This window comes from Grammomys surdaster, unplaced genomic scaffold (assembly GCF_004785775.1).
Source record: "Grammomys surdaster isolate TR1022 unplaced genomic scaffold, NIH_TR_1.0 165, whole genome shotgun sequence".
Lineage (NCBI taxonomy): Eukaryota > Metazoa > Chordata > Mammalia > Rodentia > Muridae > Grammomys > Grammomys surdaster.
Genome location: NW_021604613.1, coordinates 4417469 through 4426742, shown reverse-complemented (window position 1 = coordinate 4426742; position 9274 = coordinate 4417469).

Here is a 9274-nt window from a genome sequence, read left to right as displayed (position 1 = left end):
AGGGGAGAGGGGAGAGGGGAGAGGGGAGAGGGGAGAGGGGAGAGGGGAGAGGAGGGGAGAGGAGGGGAGAGGGACCATGAGTTCATACATGAGTACTCTTTGGTTGGTGGTTTAGTCCCTAGGAGATCTGGAAGGTCTAGTTGGTTGATACTTTTGTTCTTCCTATGGGGTTGCAAACCCCTTCTGCTCCTTCAGTCCTTTCTCTAACTCCTCCATTGGGGACCCTGTGCTAAGTCCAATGGTTGGCTGCAAGTATGCACCTCTGTATTTACCAGGCACTGTCAAAGCCTCTCAGGAGAGAACTGTAACAGGCTCCTGTCAACAAGCATTTCTTGGCATCCCTAATAGTGTCTGGGTTTGGTATCTGTATGTGATGTATCCCCAGGTGGCACAGTCACTAGATGGTCTTTCTGTCAGTGTCTGTTCCACACTTTGTCCCCTTTTTACCTTTAGACAGGAGCCCATCTGTGTTAAGAATTTGGAGATGAATAGGTGGCCCCATACCCCAACCAGGGACCTTGAATAGCATCTGGGTATGGTCTCTACAGGTTGCCCCTCCCCTTTGTTGGAAATTTCAGCTAATCTCATCCCTGTTGGGTCCTGAGAGCCTCTTGCTTTCCTGACATCTGGGACTTGCTGGTGGCTACTGCCAGTTCCCCATCCCCGATTGCTACATAACTCTGTTCAATTTCCTGACCCTCTGTATATCATTCTCTTCTCCTCTCATACCTGATCCTGCCCTCTTTTCCCACTCCTCCTCCTCTCTTCCTCCCAAGTTCCTCCCACCCTCTACCTCCCATGATTATTTTGTTCCCCCTTCTAAGAAGGACTGAAGCATCCACATTTTGGTCTTCTTTATTCTTGAGCTTCATATGGTCTGTGAATTGTATCTTGGATATTCTGAGCTTCTAGACTAATATCCACTTATCCGAGAGTGCATACCATTAGAGGGCCACAGCTGTGGAGTCCCAGTGGGTTTCCACGCTGCCAGTGGGTCTCACATACAGCAGGAGGTCTAAAGTTCCAGCAGCCTGGAGGCTTTGGCTGTAACAGGCCCCAATAACACGAGGAAGTCCAAAACCAAGTCCCTTGGTTCCAAAAGGGTTTTTTGTCATGGCAGATGGTAGATGGATCTGGTTGTACCCCCCTAAAACTCAGGGCAGTCCTGAGTTATATAGGGAGGGAGAAAGAGGGAGGATCTGGGGAGGCATGCTTAATTTGCTCTGCCCTCTGGCCTTCATTAGTATGTAAATCCCTAGGGCCTGAGGCCTCTAGTCACACCCTCTACCTGTGCACTTTGGGAGGGGCTGTAATGGCCTACGTGACTGAACAATGTATTTCTATGGATACTAGACAGCTTTTCGGAACCCTGGGTTCTGGGGGCACACTGAACTCCTGCTGGTTCTCACGTAGAGTCTCAGGTTCTAGGCATATGCCCAACCATGAACCAGAATACAATTACACAGTCCCACATACCATGTGTGTTCTTTTGTGACTGAGTTACCTCACTCAGGATGATATTTTCTAGTTCCATCCATTTGCATAAGAATTCCATGAAGTCATTGCTTTTAATAGCTAAGTAGTAATCCATTGTGTAAATGTACTACATTTTCAGTATCCATTCCTCTGTTCAAGGACATCTGGATTCCTTCCAGCTTCTGGCTATTATAAATAAGGCTATTATGGACATAGTGAAGCATGTGTCCTTGTTATATGTTGGAGCATCTTCTGAGTATATGCCCAGGAGTGGTATATCTGGATCCTCAGGTAATACTATGTCCAATTTTCTGAGAAACCACCAGACTGATTTCCACAGTGTTCTATCAGGCTGCAATGCCACCAACAATGGAGGAGTGATCCTCTTTCTTCACATCCTCACCAGAATCTGCTGTCACCTGAGTTTTTGATCTTAGCCATTCTGACTGGTGTGAGGTGGAATCTCATGGTTGTTTTGATTTGCATTTCTCTGATGACTAAGGATGTTGAACATTTCTTTAGGTGCTTCTTGGCCATTTGAGATTCCTCAGATGAGAATTCTCTGTTTAGGTCTGTACCCATTTTTAATAAGGTTATTTGGTTCTCTGGAGTCTGAGTTCTTGAGTTCCTTGTGTATTTTGAATATTAGCCCTCTATAAGATGTAAGGTTAGTAATGATCTTTTCCTAATCTATTGGTTGCTGTTTTGTCCTGTACCTTGCAGAAGCTTTTCAGTTTTATGAAGTATCATTTGTCAATTGTTGATCTTAGACCATGAGCCACTGGTGTTTTGTTCAGGAAATTTTCTTCTCTGCAAATGTTTTTAAGGCTATCAAAGTATGGATGCTTGGTTCTACTCAGTAGGGAGAAGAAAATAATCTCAGGAAGAACAGGGGGAGAGGTATCTGAGAGGTAAAAAGGAGAAGGAGGGATAAGGGTGGCAGTTCATATATAGGAGGAGATAGGGAAGAAATACAGAGGGTCAGGAATTTGAAAAGAGGAGTGCAGCAGTGGGGGAGAGGAAACTTAGGGTAGCCACTAGAAAATCCCAGATGCCAGGGACCCAGGAGGTTTCCAGGACCAAATAGGGCAGACATTAAGTGAAATAACCAACAAAAGAGAGATAGAACCTGTAGAGACCATATCCAGTAGATAGGCATGGTCCCTGGTTGAGGGATGTAGCCACTCAATCACCACAAAAATATACAGAGGCAGGTGCTCACAGCCAACCATTGGACTGAATGTGGGTTCCCCAACAAAGGAGTTGGAGAAGGGACTGAAGGAGCTGAGGGGGTTTGTAGCTCCATGGAGGAAGCAATAATGTCAATGAGCCAGACACTCTGAATCTCCCAGGGACTGGGCCACCAACCAAAGAGTACACATGGAGGGACCCATGGCTCCAGCTGCATATGTGGCAAAAGATGGCCTTGTTGGACATCAGTGGGAGCAGCAGCCCTTGGGCCTGAGAGGGCTTGATGCCCCAGTGTAGAGGAATGCCAGGATTGGAAGGTAGGAGTGCGTGGGTGGGGGAGTGGGTGGGGGAGCACCCTCATAGAGGCAGAGGATGGAGGGATGGGATAGCAGGTTTCCAGAGGGTAGACATGGAAAGGGATATCATTTGAAATGTAAATGAAGAAAATAACCAATTAAAAAATTATTAATCCAGAATTTCTTCTGTCAAAAGGAAATGTAGGGACAAAGATTGAAGTAGAGTCTGAAGGAAAGGCTATCCAGAGACTGCTCACCTGCAGATACCAAACCAAGACACTACTGCAGATGACAAGAAGTACTTGCTGACAGGAACCTGGTATAGCTGGCCCTTGAGAGATTTTACCACTGCCTGACCAATACAGAAGTGGATGCACAAAGCCAACCATTGAACTGAGCATGGGGACCACAATGGAGGAGTTAGGGCAAAACTGATGGAGCTGAAGGGGTTTGCAACCCCATAGAAAGAACAGCAATATCAACCAACCAGATTCCGCAGAGCTCCCAGGGACTAATCCACCAATTAAAGAATACACATGGGTGTACCCTTAAGTCCTGCTGAATAAGTATCAGAGACTTGCCTTATCTGGCATCAGTGGGAGGGGAGACCCTTGGTCCTGTAGAGACTTGATAACCCAGCATAGAGGAATGATAGGGTGCTGAGGCAGGAATAGATGGGTAGAAAGGGGGAACACCCTCATAGAGGCAGGGGTGAGGTGGGATGGGATAGAACATTTGTGGATGGGAAACTGGGAAGGATAACATTTGAAATTTAAATAAACAAAATAACCAATTGAAAATAAAGATTAAAAACCAAAACAAAATCTATTGTCTTTTCAAATACTGAAGGCAGTATGTCTTTGCAATAGAGCTTTAAAAGGTGTCCAAAATTAACCATGGGGAATAAAGGTTTAAGAAATAATTTACTGTATAATCCAATTGAAGTCAAAATATATCAACATTGAAGTAATTACTTACAAAGAATTCACTTTACGTTTACAGGGACTTCAAGACTATCATATGAACACAGTTCATTAGCAAAACTCACTGAGATAGAGGATTGTTCATAACTAAAAGGCCAGAGATGAGGAAGAAAGGATATAGTCCTTTCAATTCAAACCAGCCTCCAAAGTAACACTCATGATTCTCTAATGACTTTGGAGCATGTTTAAAAAGGTGCTGGATAAGTGGTAAGGATTTTAATCAGGATTTAGTCTCTGACAGAGCAGAATAATATATTTGATGGATGAGAGGCTAAATCTTCCCTGGCCAATCCTTGATTCCTACCACATCTTGCATTCATGTGACAGTGAGAGGAAATTGAAACCAAGGTCTGAGCACTTCATTGGAAGGTGACTCCAAGTCTCACATGTGGCTTCAGGCTACCTAGGATTCAATACCTATAGAATAATAGAATCCATATATACCATTTTGTTGTCCAGATCTACTAAAATAGCATTTTGTCTTCCATTCTCCAGGATGTAATTCATACCCACCTTCAAGAATATGAATATTGGAGTCTTAAGCAAGATCTCCTTCAGGGCTTGAAATCGGTGTAAACAGCACACACAAACACCAAGCCAAGGAAGTTCAACCATTCACTGCAAAATTCATCAATACTTTATAAAAGTTCAATTCAGGATCAATGTACCTGTTTAAACTAGTGAAAAACATTTTCAGTAATAGTGATACTGAACTGATGACTTTAAGTCATTTTCTTAAAAAGCCTTAAAAAGAGAAAAAAATGTTTTTTAAATTAATGCCCCTTTCTCTAAATTGTCCAGGACTTTAGATATAGAAATATTGTGACTTGGTAATTTATACAAAGACAGCATTCATTTTGTGTAGAATTTAGCTTTAATAAAGAAATTATTGTTTCATATAATCATAGGTGATGTGTTTTAACTCATTTAAAAAACTGAGTTATAATAAAGATTCTAAACTAACTACTAACACCAAAAATAGAAGTGTTAAATTTATTTACTAATAATGTATACCTGGTGGAGGTCACTAAATGAATGCAGAAATTTCATTGTTTAAAATTAAATGGGAAATCTCATCTTTAGGAAATTTAATCAATACATCTTAGGGCAGATTTTGTGAAACCTAGACCCATAAACTTAAAGTTTAGTAAAGTTCATAAATTCCTTAAAATCAAAACAAGATTGTCTATGTATATATATGTTGTTGCAGTTTGATGCCTTATTACAATCCATGTATTTGAAGCAAAACAAACAAACAAACAAACAAAAAATCTTTTCAGAAATCCTTCTACCTTTGGAGTTCCTTTTTGTCATGTATCCTTCCACTTCTTTTCTAATTTCCAAGCTTCTCCCTGGATCAATGCCTGGGTGAGTTCTATACAGTCTCTGTTTTCTTGCCTTCTAACTTATCATTCTCTCATAGATGTAAATCTTATTTTTCTCTGGCACTGTTGAATTGCCTGCTGGAAAAACCAATGGCACTCTGTACTGTCATATGCACTCTAGGTTGTATATCTTTATTGGAGTTCTCTTAATAATTCACAGCACTCATGCAGCCGTTTATGAGACCTGTTCACTTCCTGATTTCCTTAGCACTTGCTGGTTCTGATGCTAAGATCCTATTCTCCAATTGGTCCTTGATCCATCACGTAAGGTATCCGAACCCAATGACTGAAAATGGGGTAGGACACTTAGACTTGCCTGGTAGAATGCAGACAGAATTGGAAGAACTGAGGAAGAAGAAGGAGGGAATGAGTCTTCAATTTGAATGGCCAATGGCCACTCTATGTGATTTTGCTATGGGTGGAAGGGAAGGTTTAGTGGTGCCCAGTTATTGAGTTATCAAAGATATTTTAAGATTAACTGGTGTGTGGTGTGTGTATCTGTGTGTGTGTGTGTGTGTGTGTGTGTGTGTGTGTGTGTGTTTATCTATGGATCTAATGGAATCTGGGTGAGGAATAGTTGCATAGCCCATTCCTTAGCTTAAGGTTGGGTAGCAAAAGCTACACCCTACAGATGACATGCAATGTAGAAGGCAAGAATACACTATTAATTTGGGAAATCTTGGATGGACTACATACACACAGTGATACAGTATAGGAAAGGGTAGATTGGTTTCTCAGTGAGCAGAGTGAGTCATGTGACTCCAACATGCCAACCGTGAACAAAGGAACACAGGGAGAGGCTCAGCTCAGAGATGCTGGGAGCTACTGCTGTGCAGAAACCACACAAGCCAGCTGCTCTAAGGCAGTGAGAGATAAGCAGTAAAAGTTGCCTGCTTTCTACAAACAGATAATCAAACAACAGATTTTTAAAACTTGATTTAATTGTTTTTAAGGATAGAAAGGAATACAGATTTTGCCCAAGCCATATGGGGATTCCTCCCTACTGTTAAGAGCTTGAGATGAGAAGTAGAGAGCCAGTTAGTAGACACAACAATGTTAATCACCACAGAAGTGAGAAGTTACAGAGATTTAATGAAAAAAAATGCTGTAGAGAAGATTTGAAAAAGTCTGGTCAGGACAGTTTCTCAGAATCTTTAAACATGGTATAGGAGTAGGATTTCCAGGATTTATTTACCTGGTAGGACAAAACTAGAGCCTGGAAATTGGCTTATGCAGTAAATAGACATAGATAATAAAATATTGAGGCATTCAGTCTTAAAATAAAATTAGATCAAAGGCAGGGGTTAAGTCACCTAACTTATCTCAGACAGTAGAACCTTAGGCCTGAAGAATTATATAAAGGAGAGAACCTGGAAATAGGCTTATACAGTAAGTAATATAGGCCTTGATCTCATGAAGGGTGGGGCAATAGACAGCAGAAGCATTGTCTCATCAGTTAATATTTGTTTAGATTGCTTTATTGCCTTTGAATTGTTCTATTTATCAGAATGAGAATGGTTTTGAATTTGGTTGATATATTAAAATTCCCCTGGGAGAGAGGTCAAGCTATATGTTTAATGATTTCCAGTTACAGGACCAAGGATTTTTTATTTTGAAAGAGAGGCTCTATATTTGTGATGACAGGAAAGCAAAGGCTTTGTACCCCATCCAGAGTCATATGGATCAGATATAACAAGATAGACTCCATGAAGAACTAGAAAAATTCAAGAAAATAAAAAAAGACAGGTAAAGATTCACCATGCCATTCTTTACATGGCATGAATGTAGACTTATTACAATTGGTTATTGATAAAAAGAGAGCTGTCCTCACCTGCTCAAGCAAGGAGCATAATCATCCTTAACTGATCTGCATCCTGTATAATACATATGAAAATCTTAATGACACTAAAATTTTGGATGTAAGATTCATATATTATAGAATGTACAGCTTTGGTGAGATTCATCCTCAGAGATGATAAACTTACCTGCTTAGCCTGCTGCTTCTGGTTGCTCCCCAAAACAGCTTTGGGGATTGTCACTGATCCCAGGTCATCTTGCCTCATCCAACCTTTCCGACTGTTCTAGTCAGAACTTCATTCAAGCTCTGAACCTTCCAAATATACAGATATTGAATCATAGATGCTTAAGCTAGCCTTCTTAAAAGTCTTACAAGTTTTCCTAATTTTCCTCTCCTTCTTGACCTCTTTAGAGAATTTCTCATTGCCCATATTTAGCAGGAAGTAGCTATGGACCATCTTCAGCCCAATTCCCTGGGTTTGAGTGTCTAGTAATTGTTATTTTACAAATTATAGATAACTTATCATTTTAAGGGACAATTTAGAAATGGTCATAATTTTGAACAAGAAAGAAATAGGTGGGATGGATTTCTAAATTTTATCCTTGAAAACACATTGTACAGCCATAATCTTAATTGATAGAAATCTTTATAATTGATACAAATTGAAGTTATAATTTCTTATATTGGTACAGAATTTATAGATTGATACAGATTTAAGTTTTTCACTGGTATTAATTTCTTATATTGATACAAAATTTGAAATTAATATTGTTACTCTTTGATAGGCATTTTTCTATGCAATTCATCTAAGAATACAAGGCTTTGAACCAGTCCTAATTACTGCCATTACAAACTGTTTAGGATGATTAAGTAACACAAGTTAAGGGACAGATAACAAACTCATGGTTATGTTAGATTCTGATTTAATTATAATAAAGTACTTTCAATTTACTCAAATAGAAATGGCTGAGTAGGTAAGGTTTAACAGTTCAAGGTATTTTACTTAGTTTTCATAAACATCAAAAATCCACAGAATGTGACATTTCATGTTATTTAATCATTTGACAATGAGACTTGTCTGCTTCGGACCATTTCCCCATCTCCTACAAATCAAAATTGAGCATCTTTACCTCTAGGCAAGGTTGCTTATCATGGCAATGTAGCCATGGTGGCAGAAATTATTTCTTTTACAGAAAAAATACTGTCCAGGAAAAGAACACATTATATAAAATAATTGACTAATAGCTCTGCCAACACATGGTAAACAGTCTTTAATAATCCTGCTTTAAAAAGATCTGTCAGATGATTCTTGGTCAAAAGGCTAAAGACAGATGCTTCAACTTTATAAAAAATTAGGGAATTGTCTAGGAAGTTAGCTGTCTCTACAATTGTTTAAGTTTGAGGTGCTGTATTTGGTGTGTCCTATATACTCAGGTAATATTTAAGTAGTTCTCAGATTTCTGACGTGGTTGAAGACTAGTTATGATCTCATTATCAAACTCAAGCTTTTTAACATTGAGAGAAATGTTATAGAGTAGAAGACATGGTTTTCGGATGGTGTAACAGGCTAAAATCTAAATATAATTCAGGCATAGTATTATAACTCTTTAAGTTAAGAACGACGGTAGAATACTTTATCTAACTGACAAATATGATGGACTAGATGTTAATTGTACCTCGTACTTTGTAATTTACATGATTTTTATGGCTTTGTTCAATTTATGTCTGGGAGAAGAGGATTTTTGTTTTGTTTTTTTGTGTTTGATTGTTTATTGGCCACAAAAGGTGAAATGTAGGTGATACTAAGGTCCTGCTCCCCAATTAGTTCTTGATCTGTCAATAAAGATACCAGAGACTAATGACTGATGACAGGGCAGAATACTTGAAGTTTCAAGGAGGGACGTAAGCAGAATCAGAATACCTGAGGAAGAAGAAGGAGGGAGTAGATGCAGAAGATTAAACCAACCAGTCATATGAGATTTCAGTCTAACCTATTAACCTATTAATCTAGTCATTAACCTATTAACATTAATCTATTATATAGCATACTTTCAGTCAATGAGAACCCTTATTTGGCGAGATAGATACAGAGATAAATATAGAGATAGAGATATGATATTGTATACATGAATGGCCAATAGCCAC